Source organism: Macrobrachium rosenbergii, chromosome 10 (assembly GCF_040412425.1).
Source record: "Macrobrachium rosenbergii isolate ZJJX-2024 chromosome 10, ASM4041242v1, whole genome shotgun sequence".
NCBI classification, from domain to species: Eukaryota; Metazoa; Arthropoda; class Malacostraca; order Decapoda; family Palaemonidae; genus Macrobrachium; species Macrobrachium rosenbergii.
In genome coordinates, this window is record NC_089750.1 from 4774437 (window position 1) to 4794436 (window position 20000).

The 20000-nt window shown below is 40.0% G+C and overlaps 1 protein-coding gene across 1 annotated transcript in view; it reads left to right on the forward strand.

Annotated features, from left to right (window-relative positions):
- LOC136842443 (carbonic anhydrase 2-like) overlaps positions 1 to 20000 on the forward strand; it is a 312927-nt gene that overhangs the window by 121852 nt on the left and 171075 nt on the right. The gene's annotated exons all lie outside the window — the stretch shown is intronic.

The window sequence follows — 20000 nt, forward strand, 5'->3', positions numbered from 1 at the left end:
GGACGCCATCAATTATACGGGATCCAAGTATGTTATAAACAGGTGCTTTCTCGGGACAGAGAGAGAGAGAGAGAGAGAGAGAGAGAGAGAGATGGGGAGGGGGTTGGAGAAGGCGTGGGAGATTGAAGGGCCGGTGGAGATATTATATTGTCGGATTTGAAGGAGGTTGAGAAACACCCATCTCTCTCTCTCTCTCTCTCTCTCTCTCTCTCTCTCTCTCTCTCTCTCTCTCTGTCAATAGCTGTTGCTTTCTAAATCATTTTATAGGTTCTAGTTTTAATTTTCGACCTCTCTCTCTCTCTCTCTCTCTCTCTCTCTCTCTCTCTCTCTCTCTCTCTCTCTCTCAGTGAGTGTTGTTTTCTCAATCATTTAATAGGTTCTAGTTTTAATTTATGACCTATCTCTCTCTCTCTCTCTCTCTCTCTCTCTCTCTCTCTCTCTCTCTCTCTCTCTGGTGTTTAGATATATCTCTGTAATTGTACTTGTGATGCATAATTGCTATAATAGTAAAACAATTTCTATTTCTGTCTTTCCCTCTCATATATAGATGTATTCTCCTATAATTTATTGAGTTGTTGTACACTTGCTTTGACAGTATGAAACACCATCTCTCTCTCTCTCTCTCTCTCTCTCTCTCTCTCTCTCTCTCTCTCTCTCTCTCTCTCTCTCTCTTGTGTATAGGTAAATATCTCTATAATTGCACTGGTGCGTTGCATATTTGCTGTAATACAAGTAAAATCTCTCTCTCTCTCTCTCTCTCTCTCTCTCTCTTTAGTGTATAGGTAAATATCTATAATTGCACTGGTGCGTTGCATATTTGCTGTAAAAGTAAATCTCTCTCTCTCTCTCTCTCTCTCTCTCTCTCTCTCTCTCTCTCTCTCTCTCTCTCTATCTCTATAATTGCACTGGTCTTGTATATTCATGTAAAAGTAAATATCTCTATAATTGCACTGGTAAATATTGCATAATTGCACTGTAATACAAGTATAGTTGCTGTCTCTCTCTCTCTCTCTCTCTCTCTCTCTCTCTCTCTCTCTCTCTCTCTCTCTCTTTAGTGTATAGGTAAATATCTATGATTGCACTGGTGCGTTGCATATTTGCTGTAAAAAATCTAAAATCTCTCTCTCTCTCTCTCTGGAGGAGGAGGAGGTAAATATCTCTATAATTGCAGGAGGAGGCATTTCGGAGGAGGAAAGGAGGAGGAGGAGGAGGAGGAGGAGGAGGAGGAGGAGGAGAGGGCGATCTCTTGTTTGGTCAAGGGGGGAACAACAAAAGACCCGGACTAACCGAACCGCCGCTCATCGTTTAGCTATTAATCATCGGCGGTGGCGCTGATTAGGCCTAAATCGCCGTGACGAATTGATGGTAATGGCTCTGTTGTTGGCATCAACGAGAACCCCGCATTGTCTTACTGTTTTCCTCTTTCGTTTATTGGTTTTTTTAACCTCATTTTAACTTGGGAGGTTTTTTCCTTCTCTCTGTCATTTTATTTTAATTTATTTTTTCTCTTTTTATTGTGCTTTAACTTTTACGCTGATTTTAAGGGCATTATTTTAATAAAATAAGCGTAATGTTAATGCTAAAAGGATGAATTAATTAGGGCGCAATGGGACAGAATAGAACTCGTTTACTTACAGAATTATCATTATTATTATTATTATTATTATTATTATTATTATTATTATTATTATTATTATTATTATTACAAAATAAAAAAAAACTAATCAAACCATTCATTTATAATTCAATACTCAAGATTCCTTCTTAAATGAGAAGTTAAATTTTTTTTTTTTTTTTTGTTTCTGTTTTTTCACAAAAGACAGTCCTCAAGTTTTGTTATGTTTTACATGTAGATTAATAATAATAATAATAATAATAATAATAATAATAATAATAATAATAATAATAATAAAGGCTAGAAAAAATCATCGTCTGTTTGCTGAAGAATCAGGGAAAAAATTAAATTATATTTCCCTTTATTGCACTATGAGAATTATACTTTCTGTATTATGATGGACATTATAATTATACCTTATTGAAAGTAAATGAATTATATTTTTCTTATTTTTAAAGTAAGGTCATTATACTTTTCCTTATTGGGGTATTAGGATTATAATAATTTTTTTCCTTATTGAAATTAATGGAATTATGCTTTACTGTGTAGTAAGTGATGGAATTATATTTTTCTTTATTGGAAATAAGTGAATTATACTTTTATTTATTGGGAATAAATGAATTATACTTTTCGATATCAACAAATATTATACTTGTCTTTATTGGAACTGAGGGCATTATACCTTTAATGGAGATTGAGGAATTATACCTCTCGTAACATTATCCTTTCCGCAAAAAGTATTTCTATAGGTTTATTTCGTGCGATTTATCATTATAATATGTATGCAGGCTTGTTGGCAGGGGCAGAGTAGATAAATATTCATCTAAGCATCACTCAGACATCCCCCACAACGTCACGAAACAAAGTACGTCAGACAAGCGTCTCTTCTGCAGCCTATCATAGCAGCTTTCAGGACACCTGCAACGGCAGAAGTGTTTGAGAGAGAGAGAGAGAGAGAGAGAGAGAGAGAGAGAGAGAGAGAGGGGAAAAAGAGGAAAAAGAGGAAGAAGAGGGGGAGGGAAAAAGTAAAGAAAGAAGGTGCAGGGGGGCGGCTGCTGGATGAAAGAAATAATCGCCTTGAAAAATGTCGTCCCAACAAAAATGGAGACAAGGAAATAAAATGGCCAGAGACAAAATGCTCGTCAGCAGAGACAAACTTTAGAGAAAGACTGTGCGGGGTGGGTGGGCGGTGGCTGGCTGGGAGCTGGGAGGGGATGGCGAAGGGTTGGAGGGGGAAAGGGTGAGAGGGAGACACCGACTTTAGACAAGAAACAGGGAGATTGAAGGAAGTGAGAGGGAGGAAAGGAATTACTCGAGGAAATGAGAGGAGGCAACGACGAGAAACCGTGAGGATTGAAAATGCAAAGGTCACACTTTCCGATGGAACGGAACGGAACGGGACAGGCTCTCGATGGTGAGACTAATCTCGAAACTCGAGAACGAACTCGAGAAGGAACAGGGAAGGACACTCGCCATCGCTATGGCGAAAGCATGACGGGAATAGTAATTGCCTTCTTTTCTATTCACCGGTTCTGATGCTGTCGAAGGTGTCTAGCTTTGGCAGATGATACGTATAGACCCATTCCACAACCATTGTGTGTTTGTGTTCTCGGCGATTTCGAAAATACTGAAGGGGGATACATAGACCTACATGATTTCTAAGCTATTGGGGGCGTTCCATAAACCTATGCGATTTCGAAGCTATTGAGGGAGTTACATGAACCTATGTGATTTCGAAGCTATTGAGGGAGTTACATAAACCTATGTGATTTCGAAGCTATTGAGGGAAATACATAGACTTATGTAATTTCGGAGCTATTGAGGGAGTTACATAAACCTATGTGATTTCGAAGCTAATGAGGGGGATACATACTGTAGACCTACGTGACTTCGAAGCTACTGAGGGAGATACATAGACCTGTGTGCTTTCGAAACTATTAAGTAATTAGTTTTGACGTTAGATGCATATGCATCCTACGGCTGCAACAGAGGACAAAAACAAAAAGACATCTCATGAATCTCAATGGAAAATTAACCTGCGCAAAGGAAAAACACGAAGAAAACTATGAAATCAGACGACGCTTTAGACCTACGTACAGCCGCGCGGAAATAGGATCTGCTGGAATAGGGACCGAAGGAACTTGATAAAGCCCATCGCGAAGGTTAAATGGGCGAAGGAAGAGGAGAAAGGAGTGCTGGAAACGTAGGAAGCCGACTTAGGAGATGAAGGAGTTGAGGTATTGGGAGGCATTAAGAAACGATAAAAGGGGAAGTGGGCGGATGGCACTTGCTATAGAGGGGGGTGGAGAGAGAGAGAGAGAGAGAGAGAGAGAGATGGGGTTTGTGGGGGAGGTTCTGCTTCCCCCCCTCCTTCCCCCGCACCCCGTTAGCCGCGACAATAAAATCAAATTGGATGAGCTACAGGTCGTGATCAGGAAGGAAGAGAATCGATGAGAAGAAAAATGAGAATCTCTCTCTCTCTCTCTCTCTCTCTCTCTCTCTCTCTCTCGCTTCGCAGGAGCAAGAGAAATAACCCAACAGGAGAAGCACGACATTGCTGGGATGAGCTGGATAGGTACAGCTGAAGAAGGAGGGTGAGAGGGAGGGGGAAGGAGGGTGTTCCCAAGCATCTCTCTCCCTCCGTCCAACCGTCCTCATCCCTTTGCCCCAACCCCAACCCCCCCTTTCTATCCCTTTCTCCCCCTCCCCCTCTTTTCCCCCGACCAAGAACACACGCTCCCAATTTGTTGATTAGCGGAAGCGAGATGGCTGTTGTTGTCTCCTGCCATCATCGATGGGCTTTCGAGGGAGAACCAAGTCTTCGCGGATGACCTCCCTTGAGGACTCCCCTCCCCTCACTTCGAGGGGAGACCCGAGGGGTTTTCCTTTAACCTTCCCTCAAGAGATGGGTACATATATATACACACAAATACATCATAAAAGGTAAACTAATTCCGTCATTTCATTAATTTTATTTATAATATTCTTGAAGCGAATTGCGATTTTGAAACTAATTTTACCTCATAGAATGCAAGACGTCAAAGAAGGTCTAGATTTTTAAATATAAAAAATGCTGTTTCTCTTGAGCAAACTATCGGGGAAAACGGAGGAAGGAGGTAAATTACAGAACTAGTGACGAGAGGCATCAGGAAAATTGGAAAGTATTCTATCTCTCTCAACCTTTCTTGAACCTACCATCCCTTTTAAATATCTGCATTTGTTACAGTTATGATTTCATTTTATACATGAAGAGCTGAAAGGTTTCAATAGGTATTTTCTCATTTTCTTGTGTTTGTTTGTCAAAAACAAACAAACAAACAAACAAACAACATAACTCCCAACATCCCACGGAATTCTTCAGAAACCACCGACGCATATGATGAGGTTTGACACCAATATTGCCAACGGTTTGAGTGTTGGCTGATCTTTAATTAATGGAATGCTTATGGGAGACACAAACACCCCCTCTATAGAATAAGAGGGGGTGGGGGGAAGGGGTTACATTCCTGGGTGGGGGAGGGGAAGATTGCACTCCCGGGGTTGGTGGAGGGAGGATCCGCGGATGAGATAGGCTATGAAGAGGGTGTTTTGAAAACGGAGGAGGGAGGGTAGGTGTTTGGGAAGGAGGGGGGGACAGCGATTGGTGGGTAGGGTGACTGAGGTTAGGGGAGGGGAGGGGAAGTGGGTGGACGATGCACAAAAGACTTATCCCGAAATTTATAGCTTAATGAAAACGTACTTGATGAATAGGTCTCCATTTTAGTACGAGGCAGAAGCTGGGTCAGCGATCGGCAGTTATATCGGTACGTGTCCTTGTTCTTTGCGTCCAATCTCCTCTGTGTTTTATTTATTTTATATATTTATATTTTCCATCGAGTTCCCTTGCGAAATGTCCTTGCCTTTTCCTTATCGTTAAATACCCATAATGTGAAGTTGTTAGTTTGAATCAGGTACCGAGTCACCAGCAGGCGAGGGAATCTCCATAAGCCAATAAACTTTAAGCATTTTCGAAGTAAGTCTTATGCTTGACCTTTGATGTTGTAACGCCAGTTAAGAATAACAGTTTTCCATATGTTTTAGCTCTTTCACTGGTCACGTAATTAAACCACAGGTATCGTAAGTGCTGTCGAAATTTCCTTGTGATAAGAAGAAGGCGTACCTTTCACACACACACACATGCACACACGCATTTATATATATATATATATATATATATATATATATATATATATATATATATATATATATATATATATATATATATATATATATATATATAATTTATATATCTATGTATATTATATATACATACATTACATACGTATATGTATCTATATACACAGTATACCCGAACACATACATACATAATGAAAGGTGTGCATATATGTATATATATATTTTTTTATTTCATACACACATACATATACATACATACATGCATACATACATACATACATTTATTTATTTATTTATTTATTTATTTATTTATTTATTACACCCGGGCCGTGTCGTCCAACGGACACCCTCCTTCAGAAGGAAGGCTGGTGGGAGGAGGTAGAGACAGAGATAGCTTTCGGGTTCGCACGATACCAGCGCGCTGACTTAGGGCTCCGGCAGATTGCCGCTTTCTGCCACACTGGCTCCATTTCCGATTGTCTGAGAGAGAGAGAGAGAGAGAGAGAGAGAGAGAGAGAGAGAGAGAGAGAGAGAGAGAGACGGAGGTCGTTCTCGGAGGAACGTGGGTCTAAACGGATTAAGAAAGATAGGCATTGCTAGATGTGGTATTTTTTTTTTAATTAAGATTTTCTTATAAACTGCATGACATATTTTGGGAAGGTGCAGTACAGCGTATAATGCTGTGTTAAACTCTCAGCCACGGCCCGGTGGTTGCAAGACGCACGATCATAGCTTACTTTAACCTTAAATAAAATAAAAACTACTGAGGCTAGAAGGCTGCAATTTGGTATGTTTGATGATTGGAGGGTGGGTGATCAACATACCAATTTGCAGCCCTCTAGCCTCAGTAGCTTTTAAGATCTGAGGGCGGACAGAAAAATTGTGGACGGACAGATAAATAACCATCTCAGTAGTTTTCGGTGAAATTTCAGTAATACGATAAACAAAGGAAGAAAAAGGAGATTTAGAAGGAAAACTCCGAATTGAAATGGAAGGGGATGGAAGGAAATATAAACGAAGAATAACAAGATAAATTATAAGTAAAAATGAACCGAAAAGAGAAGAGTTACGAAAAGAAGGCAAGAAGTGGAAAACAAGAGAAGAAAGAGAATCTGTAACGGAAACGGAAGACAATAATAAGCAAGCACGCGAAAGGAGAGCAGACTAATAATAATAATAATAATAATAATAATAATAATAATAATAATAATAATAATAATCAGTAAAAGAGGAGAATTTTCTTTGGAATACATTAAAAGAAAAGTAATCAGAGAGAGAGAGAGAGAGAGAGAGAGAGAGAGAGAGAGAGAGAGAGAGAGAGAGAGAGAGAGATTGGATTCCCAACTTTCGGGAAATTATTTTGAACAGTTGTTACGAGGGGTCCACGAAGCCTACTGAATATAGAATTTAGGCCAAAGGCCAAGCACTGGGTCCTATTAGGTCATTCAGCACTGAGACGGAAACTGACAGTAAAAAGGTTTGAAAGGCGTAACAGGAGGAAAACCTCAAAGCAGTTGCACTACGAAACAATTGTTAGGAGAGGTTGGAAAGTAAGATGGAAGAAAGAGAATATGAAAGGAGGTACAGTAAAAGGAACGAAAGGGGTTGCAGCTAGGGGCCTAAGGCACGCTGCAAAGAACCTTAAGCAATGCCTACAGTGTACCGCATGAGGTGCACTGACGGTACTACCCTCCTACGGTGTCCACGAAGCCTGATGCATTTTATTAGCGGCCGTTTCTGCAGGCATAGATTTTCGTGACAATAAGAAATTCGTGAGTTATTCGTGCATGTGTTGACGAACTGCTTTCTTAAATCAATCAGTTGAGTGTATATAGGTCTTCACATGATAAACTTTTCTAGAGAAAAAATTTTCTTGTTTGTTTAAAAAAATTTCTAAATGGTCTAATTTGTGTGTGACGTCATTATCCGTTTATTTCTGTCAGTACGACGATTTCTGACAGCGAATTAGCCATGATGGTGGACGGGAAATAGCTTGCTCTCTCTCTCTTTATACTAATCACTCTTTATACATAATCACTCTTTCCTCTAATTTTTCTCTGCATCCATCCTTTCTTTTTTTTGTATATACATCTCTCTCTCTCTCTCTCTCTCTCTCTCTCTCTCTCTCTCTCTTCTCTCTTTCTTTTTGTATATACACTAACTCCTTCGTTTATTTTTCCCTGCATCCATCCTTCCTCCCATTTCTCTCTCTCTCTCTCTCTCTCTCTCTCTCTCTCTCTCTCTCTCTGTATACACATAACTCCTTCATATATCTATTTTTTCTATATCCATCCTTTCCGGGATCACTCTCTCTCTCTCTCTCTCTCTCTCTCTCTCTCTCTCTCTCTCTCTCTCTCTCTCTCTTCCCTTCCACGTCCCGAGGAATTGCATTTTGGCGACCGAGGTGAAGTGACGATGGAGATCTTTTGGGAGAGTTTTGTCGGGCGACCGCCTGGAAAATCACTTTCAAAATATGTCTTCCCCGAACGAAAGAGAGAAGAAGAAGAAGAAGAAGAAGAAGAAGAAGAAGAAGAAGAAGAAGAAGAAGAAGAAGAAGAAGAAGAAAGAGAAAAAGACTGAAGAAAAGGACCCTCTAAAAAAAAGAGAAGGAAAAAAGAAAATAAAAAAAGTTTTTAAGTTTTTTGACGAATAAGCGGTCTCAGAGTTCGACTGAGAGAGAGAGAGAGAGAGAGAGAGAGAGAGAGAGAGAGAGAGAGAGAGAGAGAGAGAGATAGGGTTCGCTAAAAAGCGGTGGGGGGCGAAGGAATGGGGATCATAGGTTTTGAGGCATCGGTTAAGAAGTTTTGCGAAATGCGGTTTCTTTAATATCTCTGCATTCATACACACACACACACACACACACACACACACACACACATACAGTACACATATATGTGTGTATGTATATATACACATATAAGTATATATTTATATATATACATAATTTATATACATAAATATATTAAAGGGATATATATATAAATATATATGTATATAAATAAATATATATAATGTGTATATATATATATATATATATATATATATATATATATATATTATATATATTATTGAGAGGGCAGTTATCAATTATCAAATAACGTTGCATTTACCAAGGTCACCACCGCCATACCATCTCATACCGTCTTGAGACCCTAACAAACATCAAGCTACTTTTGCACTTACCTGGTAATGGCGACCCAGGTAAAGCCAGGTAATTCCAGGTGATTTACGGGACGAGTTTGGACTCCCTCATTGAGTATTCCCAGCCATTCCGGGGCATTCCATTATCAGACGGACTTCATTCCGTAAGGGGGGTGGGGGGATCGCTGTACACAAATACATTACAATACGTAATGGGCACCTGCTGTAAGGGAGTTTGGTCGTTGACTCTTGTCTTGGTATCTTGAAGGAAATTTGGGGACTGGTCTTATGAAAGGTCCATGACTGTCAGTTTTGTTTCTCTCTCTCTCTCTCTCTCTCTCTCTCTCTCTCTCTCTCTCTCTCTCAGGACATGCCTGGCAGTCCGTTTTATGTCTATCTATATTTTGCACTGATTGTAGCATCTCTCTCTCTCTCTCTCTCTATTAGCATATGCCTGGCAGTGCGTCTTATTTCCATATACTCGTATCTCTTGCACTGACTGTGACAGCTTCTCTCTCTCTCTCTCTCTCTCTCTCTCTCTCTCTCAGAGAACTGGTCCCGCTGACCCATGACCTTGCGACGACAAGTTTAACATGCATACGTCGCACTCATGAGACTGATTAAACAGCAATTGGTATGCCTTCTATAAAACCCTTCTTGCCTGGGCCTGGCGTTGCCTGGTACGGGCATTTTAATAGTCAGTGCCATGCGTTTATCTCTAAACAAATATATATATGAATATATGCATGTATATATATATAATACATATGTATGTATACGTATACATACGCACACATATATATTATATATATAATTGTATTTGTGATATTTAGCGGAAGAGTTGTACCATTAATAGAGGAATGTGTATGTACTGGTTATTGGGGGTCAGACAATAAGCGCGCGCGTTTTATTATTAAAATTTCCCCTTTACCAGGCAACTTGGTTACGTCCTGCCGAGAAGCAAGAGCCCGTGCCAGCACAAGGATTACTTAATGTAAAACGAACGAAGCAACTTAAGTCTGTTCAGCATCAAAGCCACCATTCCCAACCATTTTCATCACAAAAATCATCTCTGAACTCGACCGGGCGATTGGCTTTGGTCTATCCCGCTAGAACGCAGCTGGGGAGAGAGAGAGAGAGAGAGAGAGGTAGGGAAGCCGGCCGGGAGACGAACCTTCTATGGGGGTGGGGTGGGCCCTGGGTGGGGAGAGCTCATCCAACCCCCCTACACCGCATGTCGGATTAATCCGTTTTGAAGTTTTGAACTTTCAACTGCCGTTGAAACTACAAACTCCGCGTAATCGAGTTAGGTTCTTCAGCTTCTGCAGGAGGAAACCCCGTCCCGCCGTCGGACGGGTGCACCTCGAGGTACCCGAACCCGTTGGGAGAGACAGACGGATAGACAGACAAAAATCAGACGACAGAGACTTGAACGCTTCATTGAAGCGCGGGTTCCACTCTCGTGTAGCGAACTTAATAATAAGACTAATGTTTTGGTTCTGTCTTGTGGTTCTATATGCGTACTTGTGGTTTACTTGGTTTAATTTTTTGTTAGTTTAGCTTTTTACATTTTTCTTTTCAATATTCGTTTTAACTTAGAATTGTTTTTTGATTATCGCTCATGTTCACCCTTTTAGGCCAATATACAAGTAGTCTAGTGATTTGACGATTCTCTCTCTCTCTCTATGCGCAGAGAGAGAGAGAGAGAGAGAGAGAGAGAGAGAGAGAGAGAGAGAGAGAGAGAGAGGTTTATTGCATAATCACGTTATGTATGATCCTGGCAAAGCAAATATATATCGGCTCCTTGTTGTCTTAGCAACATGACTAATGTTGCCCAAATGAAGAACAACACGACAGAGTCATCATTGTACCCAAAAGATAGCAGACCAGTGTCACATTTTTCTTATTGTTTGTATCATTATCTTTGTGCTTTTTAATGACCACGAAGAGAGGTGTAAAACACTGAATAGAAACTGGGTAAATAATGTGAAATAAAACACATAGTACTAAACAGGAGACCATGTGTGTCTTATACAACTGATCGTGCATTTAATTAAAACAGGAATTTTGATACCGATTATCACAAAGTACAAGTGTACTGCGTTGTAGGCCTAAGAATTCCACACTGAATACCAAAAAAGTGCTCATTAAAGCATTATGGTAACTTCACAATGTTTTAACGGGTAAAAATACAGAAAAATAAAAGGAATATTTAATATAAATGAAATAGTAAAGGGTACCTTGAACAAGAAATCTTATCTTAATCTCGCGTGACTTTAGAATGTTAGTGGCTGTAATGAGATGTCAAGATGCCGTATATATTTTACCATGTATGGATTAAGTGGGTCACTCTAGGCCCAGTGACCAATCAAGAGAGAGAAAGAGAGTGAGAAAAGTGAAATGGTACAGAAGGGTGACTAATAGAACAGACCCATTCGCCCTCTAGTTTACCCAATGAAGATCTCGGTCTCAGTCACGTCAAGAATATAGGTCTATGGGCCTAAAACATGTTCAAGATGCTTTGAGCTGAAAACTCTGAAAGCAGGTTTTTAAGCATTGTAATGTAATCTCCAGCTTAACACACATCAGCCTTTCCTAACCCTCTCCCACCCCTCGCAAAACACAACGAAATCCACACCATAATGAGGAAGCTTCAAACAAGCGTAGGTCCTGTCTCCTCTTTTCTGGGGACAGTGATTGGCAGTCAATTTCTCTCTCTCTCTCTCTCTCTCTCTCTCTCTCTCTCTCTCTCTCTCTCTCTCTCTCTCTCTCAAACGGTCACGTCACTTACAATGTCTTGCAAAGGATGTACAGATCCAAAGATAGGTCCAGACTTCATTACGAGTCAAGACAAAGGGTTAACCACGCACTTTGCTTAACTGATCCATACTTTCGCGAAGCACTTGTGACCTAACCTCACTTCATTTGGCATGTAAAAGGTCATATATGACCTACCCGTGCTTTATGTAATATGGAAAAGGTCGTGGGCACACTAAATTACTAAGTTCTACCCCACCTTGCGAGACTTCAATATAAGAAAACTAATTAGCGGCTACAGAAAAATTAAAACCCAGTCATTAACAAGAGTCCAATTTAACAGTCCAGTTTCATAACAGCTTATAAGCTCGCGCTTATGCAATGACCTCTTGCACCGTAATATATTGTATAGGTGTGCCATCTTGCCACACCCGCAAGGGGATGGACCATATATAGAATGCTGGTTACGAAGTTGCAAAAGATTCGGGCTCTGCTGAAAAATAACAGTTGCGTGCGATTTTTCGTTTGAGAAAGGAAAATCCTAGATGAGTCTAACACGGACAAAACGCCTTTGAAAAAGGTGTGGCTACGTGCTTATATAATTGTATATGTCTGTGTATCTGTCTGCTAAGCTGTTAATCTTTGTTGCTTATTACCAAGTTAACATGGCCTTCTTGGCCCTTCCACATGAATGTGTGCTTATGTTCCGGAATATTAATAATAATAATAATAATAATGATAACAGAGCATATGCCTACTGTCTTCATGCGCTCGTTCGCCAGTTTTGTAACTTGTTTACGAAAGGATGCCTGTATCTGTCGACAGATGTCCTGTCTCAGCCTTGAATGACAATAACTTTCACCCTTGGTTTTTTTAATCTCCCATGACTGTTATTATTATTCCTACCATGTGTATGGTTGCCATTTTAGGGGCTGAACATCGAACAACCATACGAATATTTTACGATTTCTCCGGGGTGTGTTACCAAACCTACTTTTACTATCACTATAGCAGCTACTGTTAATACTACTGCTGCTAGTCTTACTACTACCACTTCTACTGCTACAGCTGCTGCTGCATATCCCTTTTATACCAACAATATTGAAATGGCGAAAACTAGACTTACTTTATATACAAACTCCAGTTGTGAAGTGTCACCCAGTTAAAACCGTGTAGTTCGGACCTCGGAACAAACTGCTGCGTGTCACACGTGCGGTAATCTGGAGAAGGAAAAAAGAAAGGTAAATGTGTATATATACAGTACCATGATTATAGTGCGGAAAACAAAACGGGGAAATACTTCATGCGGGACTTTATACAGGATATATAGTGGGTGACTCCAACACAGACGCACTCTATCAGTCCCCGGATCCTCCACATTGCTCTGTCTTACATAGGCCCAATAACCATTGATTGCCACGCCCGAGGTCACTGTTACCTAATTAAACAGTCGTTACAATGACGAGTCAATTGAATATGGAAATGAATTGTTCCTGGGTCTTGTTAATTCTTGGGATGACCTGAGGTGATGCATAGGTAGGCCTACTGTCTGTACACGGCAAAGCTTCGACGAGCATCCAAACATTGAGCTTCCGTTTTTTAAAATTTTATTTTCTTTTTGAAATTTTAAATATTTGACAATCGGGGAACTCTGGTTTATTCAAAGAGACGGGCTAGGAAAGATTATTAGCCAAATATTGCGCAGCATGTCCAAGGAAAAGAGAGAGAGAGAGAGAGAGAGAGAGAGAGAGAGAGAGAGAGAGATGACACGCTTGTTATAAGTAATCAAACAAATTGTGTACCTTTATATAATAATAAAGAATAAGAGGTTCTCGACGGCATATTCAGTCCTCTCTTCTCTCTCTCTCTCTCTCTCTCTCTCTCACACACACAGTAGCTGAGCTAGACCGATGTTCCCCGTAAGGAAACCCAATGGAATGTCGCGATTTATCTGTTACATAACGACCAACCGCATTGTGAGATGAATAAGTGTATGGTTGTAAATTACCAAGTATTGTCTCGATGATGAATGTAGAATTACATGTTAGTATTCTTTCTCTGTTTTTTTTTGTGATGTTTCTTTTGATTGATGCGTTAAGGATGACGTTTGAAGAATATGCAACACTTACAAGCGATGGGAATGGACTGACATAACTGATACGCGTGTGAGATCTGGAACGGTGGACAGTTTAAGACAGTTTAGTATTATACAACAGCGCTTCTCTGCAACCCTTGAACTTCGAAAGAGTATATCCTTAACCCATTAGAAATCCGATTGAAAGTCGTTCATTAGGATGCCAGCAGTTAGCCGTACGCAACATACAAAGACCTTTTTCGGGAGCCTCTCCTTGCTAAAGATTCACCAGGGCAAGTAGTAACAGGGACCTCAATATAGAAACAAAAGGTCTCGTACAAGTTACGTGCGTATCCACTGCACGTAACAAGGCGGCGCGCCTTCTCATGACGGCTACCCAGAGCCTTCCACGACTACATCGGTCTAGCAAAACCATGTGACGCGTTTGTCAAGACTGGAACATTCGTTGGGCGTCTTTGTTGGTGAGGGGATTCAACTGGTCCAAAGCAAACTTTTTACTCATCTTCATATCTTAACATTCCGTGTTGGCACAAGGCCACCCTAATCTACTTCAACGAAGCAGATTCCTTGGGACAGATGGTGTTCATTAATGCAAAGACATTGGTACTCCATCATCATCTTGAGCGTTGGATGTTCATTGGCATTTTTCCAATAAACATGACTTCCTCACTTTCCTTTTTCATCATTTGTCATGAAGAATGACATAAACTGCAGGTATTAGCTGGTTAAATGATGACATACCTGCACTGGAAAAACCAACAGAAACGTTGTAACTATAAATCTTTTAGATAAACACCTACAAGACAGGCTAATTGTATAATTAAAACTACGACTATAAAGTTGTCGCAATAACTTTACCACTACTAGAGATAAATATTGCATCAATACGTATAAATCCGTTGGACATCTTCACAGATGACTGATTTTTCTTGATTCCTTCCACAAAAAAAAAAAAAAAAAAAAATCTTGCAAACCAGTATAGTTTTGTCTCTAAAACTGCACCTTATCATGAAATACAATAGTTATTTTAGGCCTTTTTTTTTAAACAAATGGTAAATACCCTTGATATTTTTATAGAGTATGAATGAAAATAAAATTTTGGAAAAATTACAGATAAATTAAGTTAAATTAAAGTCTCTTTTTCAAACTGGTAGTGTTTAAGGAAGGAATGAGTTGAAAGGAAGTTGGTTGGTAGTATATAAAAATGGGAAGTTGGGGAGAGATTAAGGGCCTGGGGAGGGGGGTACAGGAGGAAGGGGAAGAGGAAAGGGGGTGTTTAAATGTGTGAATTAGGATCTGAGGTAGTGTTCACCGTGAGGTATCACAATCATCATTTCTAAGAGGCAGGCGCTTCTTCTTCCACTTTTAGGGGAAGGGGGTGGGAATGATGTGGGGGAGGTTTGTGCATTGATGGGGGAATGGAGAGTTGGAGGAGCTATACAGTTAAACTCCCTCTTATATATATATATATATATATATATATATATATATATATATATATATATATATATATATATATATATATATATATGTATTATATTTGATTATTTATTATTTATTAATATGCCTCTTATAATCATGCTGTTTTCTCTTTGATTATTTGATTCTCTCTCTCTCTCTCTCTCTCTCTCTCTCTCTCTCTCTCCAGGTAAGACAGCCCTTCCTAGAACGATCCCACTGATTCTTACGCTAACTAGAAACAGCCACCCCCTCTCTCTCTCTCTCTCTCCAGATGAATGCCGTGCGTCATCTCGGTGTAACGAGCGCCATCTCGACTCCCTCTCGAGAGGACCGTCCTTCCTTCCACGCATCCCTATGAATATTCCGGCGGGCGTCTCTCGCGCGCTAATTGCCCGTTGACGGGAGTTTGTCGAGCGCTCGTTTTTTGACGATTTCTTAAAATGTCCTCTCTTGCATTCTTTTATATCTTTTATTTTCTCGCTGTGTTTTTATACGTTTTGATTCATGGGTTGGTTGTTATTTTTTATTCTTACTTTTCTTTGCTCGTTAGGTCTTATGGGCAGTTATGGGTATGGATATAAGGGTATTTTTACCATACAGAGGAGGAAGACAATGTATGCATTGTAATTAACTGACAGGAATTAGTATTGTCTTTGTCACCAATTTTCCTTCATTTGAAAAATAAAAATTATTTCACTTTGTATATACAGTATATATAGATTTATAGATATATAAATTTATATAATATGTGTGTGTGTATGTGTGTGTGTATGCTGTTATCCTTACAAATTTATCAGCAAATTTATTGGGATGAGGTTGCCAGCCTCATGCTCCTTTCCACTTTAGCTGCAGCCCACCACATTAGACTGACCACCAAGTACATAATTCACTGCTTTTTAGGTCAATAGAGGCGCAATGGATATTTTCCGAGGTCTTCCCGAGTCGTTCCCCTCCGTGGGATCGAATTCTGATCTCTCATTGTGCATTGCCTTTGACAACTAATCTGGTATTCGTTAAACAAATGAGGGTATCGACAAATACCCATGATGCCAATAAATTCTTGGGTATAATGAAGCAAATAAAATGGAAAAAATAATTGAATTAATAATTATTTGATGCAAAATAAAATATATTAAAAATTAAAAAAATCAGACATATAAAATGCACCAGTCTTAGAAAACCTTCCTTTTAATTCACTGGCCTCTCACTTTCCTCACCCTTCTCCTCCCCCTCCCGCAGTCCTCCTATCACCCCCATTCCCCTTCCATTTAAGATAACCGACACCCTCCCACCCCCAACCACCATTGCTATGGAGTTCCCCTCCCATTTCCTCCCTCCCCCTCCCTCCCTCCCCGACTATACCCCGAGTATCGCCAATTACTCACTTCAGCAAGTTCTTTCAACGGGACAAATTAGATCCTCTCCTGTAAAAAAGGACTTGTTATGGATGAACCGTCCAAACGTAGAGAGAGGCCGCGCGCGGAGCATGTCTTCTCCTCAGAGGCCGATAAGGAAGGAAGGAGAGAGAGAGAGAGAGAGAGAGAGGGTTCAAGGTGTTATTAATAACGATTATAGAACGACGAGACACGAGAATTATAGCGGTGCTTCCCAGCGCGCGGGCTTATTATCATCTGGCGGAACGCGCGCCGCGCTTGCGTTGGCTTTTCGCTTTTTGGGCGGCGTTCGGTGCAAATTATATTTCGTGGCTTCTTCAAGAATTTGTGACTTTAAGGGAGCAGTGGGCGAGAATGGCAGTGAATTTTATATTAGGTTCAATTGAATGGATTCCTACTTGGGTGAGCCATTGGAGACAAGGTAAAAATCTGAGGCAAATCTTTATCCTTTATCACGTGTCGAACTTACTCATCCAAACCTTAGAAAGAAAGGCGATTAGGGAAATATGTATGATTATTCAGAGTCTTTAATTTTATGAAATAAATTAATATAAGCAGTCACATTTCGTTGTTACATTAACATTGAACTGGACACGAAAGGACACTGGGAGAAAAAACTAGTACTATATTGTCCGGAGATGATTAGTACTATATAGTGCCACATATATATATATGTGTGTGTGTGTGTGTATGTGTGTGTGTGGAAACACGAAACACCTCGCAATAATTCTGAGCTGTAAGCTCTGGATAAACTGGCTGGGAATGAGTTTGGCCTAAATCAAATTGTCCCGCGAGACTGTTACCAGAAGCAACGGTAATTTGTCGAGCGGGCTTATTTCCGATGAAATTCGATGAGACCAATAATCCTACCTGCGACTTGAAGCTTTAGGACCGACGTTGGTTTGTTTGATCCACAGTTTCGTGAGAGAAAAAAAGTGTTTTTTTTTTTTTTAAGTGCGTTTGGCTGAGTAGTTTTGTTAATTTTTATTTATGACACCAATAGGCCACTCGCAATTTAGCCTGTAGTTTCAAGATGTTACCGTTAGTTTATTTATTTTTCATTTTTATCAGAAATACAAATTTTTTTATACAAATACTTAAGATAGATTTCCATTACTTTCTGATATTTCCAAAATATACCTCTTAAATTACCTACTTGACCGAGCATTTGTTTTGTAGGGGGAGGAGTTCTTCATTAGACTTATAATCCACTGATTTAGCAGTTTATTGACCTTTCAGTTACATCAGAGTACCCGAATATTGGTTTATAGACTCACTTGATAAACCATATCGCCTATTTGTCTTCTATTTCTTCTTATATCCAATAATCCCCTTAAAATCTCGAGCCTTGTGGCTTTCCCATTAATAAATCGTTTATTTTCAAGACCATCAGAAAGCCACATTTCTCATTTTATATCATTATATGTTATATTCTTTTTTGTCTCATTGATTGGAGTCCATATCAGATATAACTTTATATTTTCTCGCCATTCTTGGTGAGACTAGGAATCCACATAGACCTACTTGTAAAACTACCTAATTTATTGAAGTCAGATTTGTCAAGGATACAAATATTGTTCTTAATTCAACCCTTTCTTGACATATCTTTTCGTTTTTCGTCTCACTTACGAGGTCTGTCATCAAACCTAGCTCACTGTAGCAGGCCCGCCCGCATGATTGCTCCAGATATCGGTTAAAAGGTAACTGGGGAAAAGTGATGACACAGCAATCCCGCTTATCATATCACCTGCGGAAACCCCATTAGGATGCTCGCACTATTCTCTCTCTCTCTCTCTCTCTCTCTCTCTCTCTCTCTCTCTCTCTCTCTCTCCGAGACCCATTTACTCACAGTCTTGTGCTAGCTTATGTTCTGTCGGGAAACCTTTTTTTGTAAACAAATGGGGAAGGACTACGAGCGCAAACAATTTCAGCACAGAACAACAAATAGCAAAAACTGCGATGTTTTTATTTGTTTACAAGCACACGGACGTAAATCGGCAGTGACGTTAATTTTCCAGACCTTAAAAGCTCTTGCCTGACAAAAGAATGTGAGCCATAAGTCCGTCCAAATTTTACCCACATGGTGCGAGGAAAGACCAGAACGACGCACAATCAGAACGAGCATCATAACCACAGGAGGAGGAGGAGGAGGAGGAGATGGTTTCCAAAAAGGTGGAAAAGGAGGAGGAACCTTGCAGGGTTTTGGAGGTTTTCTCTTGCAGAAGAAAGGGGAGATAGAGGAGAGAAAGAGAGGAGACGAAGAGGAGGAGAAAGAAGAAGAGAGAGAGTTTGTTCGTTGTACTGTAGGTCTAGGTTAGATTAGGTTTGGGGTGTATCCTTCGAAGGAGAGTAGAAAGAGAGTTAAGGATCAAGGAGGAGATAGAGTTGAGGAACAAGGAGAGAGAGAGAGAGAGAGAGAGAGAGAGAGAGAGAGAGAGAGAGAGAATGTTGCTTAGGGTCGGCCTAGGGCTACCTCCGGGAGGCGCAGGGATAATCCGAGCCGTCCGGAGATTGCCACAAATTGGTCATGGGCGGAAAATGTCGATTTTCCAGAGCATTTTATTCTGTTTTTGTTCCTATGGCTACAATTTTGCCCTCGCCCGCCCGCGAGTGCGGGCTTCCAACGTACGCCCTAGTCTCATCTCCCCCACCCCATACTGAATAACTCCCCCACCCCACGTCTCTCTCTCTCTCTCTCTCTCTCTCTCTCTCTCTCTCTCTCTCTCTTTCTTTCCGATTTATTTTTCCAGAAATGATGCGATTCTGAGGTTCGTCAATTGTTCCAGATTGGGACAGTTCGTACCCCCGTAGGTGTCCCTCCTGGTGTTTGTTTAGTTGGTTTAGACAGTAGTATAGAAAGGGCAAAGGGGTCGTTATTCGTGTCCACAGGAAGTTCTTGTGTGATATATATATATATATATATATATATATATATATATATATATATATATATATATATATATATATATATATATATATGATCACTACCAAGTCATGCTTTAACTTCCATATCAGCCCTTCATCTGCAACGTATACTATGAAAACAATTAATCCCAATAGTTCCATTCTTCGTCTATTTCATTCACATTCAGAATTCACACTTCACTCCCATGAAGGAGAGTTGGCTCAACAATACTTTCATACATCTCCACCTTGGCTTCTGCATCCACTTAAAGTCTCCTCCCAATCTTTTGCACAACTCCTGCTGCCTTCCTTGTTTCACCTATCTTAAGACTTGCTTCATCATTTAGTCCCAAAAACCACTACAAAAGAACTACCTCCATTTCTGCAGCATCCAATAACATATACAGTATTGTTGTAGACATTATGCTTAGGTTTGTTTTGTTTATTGGAATTGCTG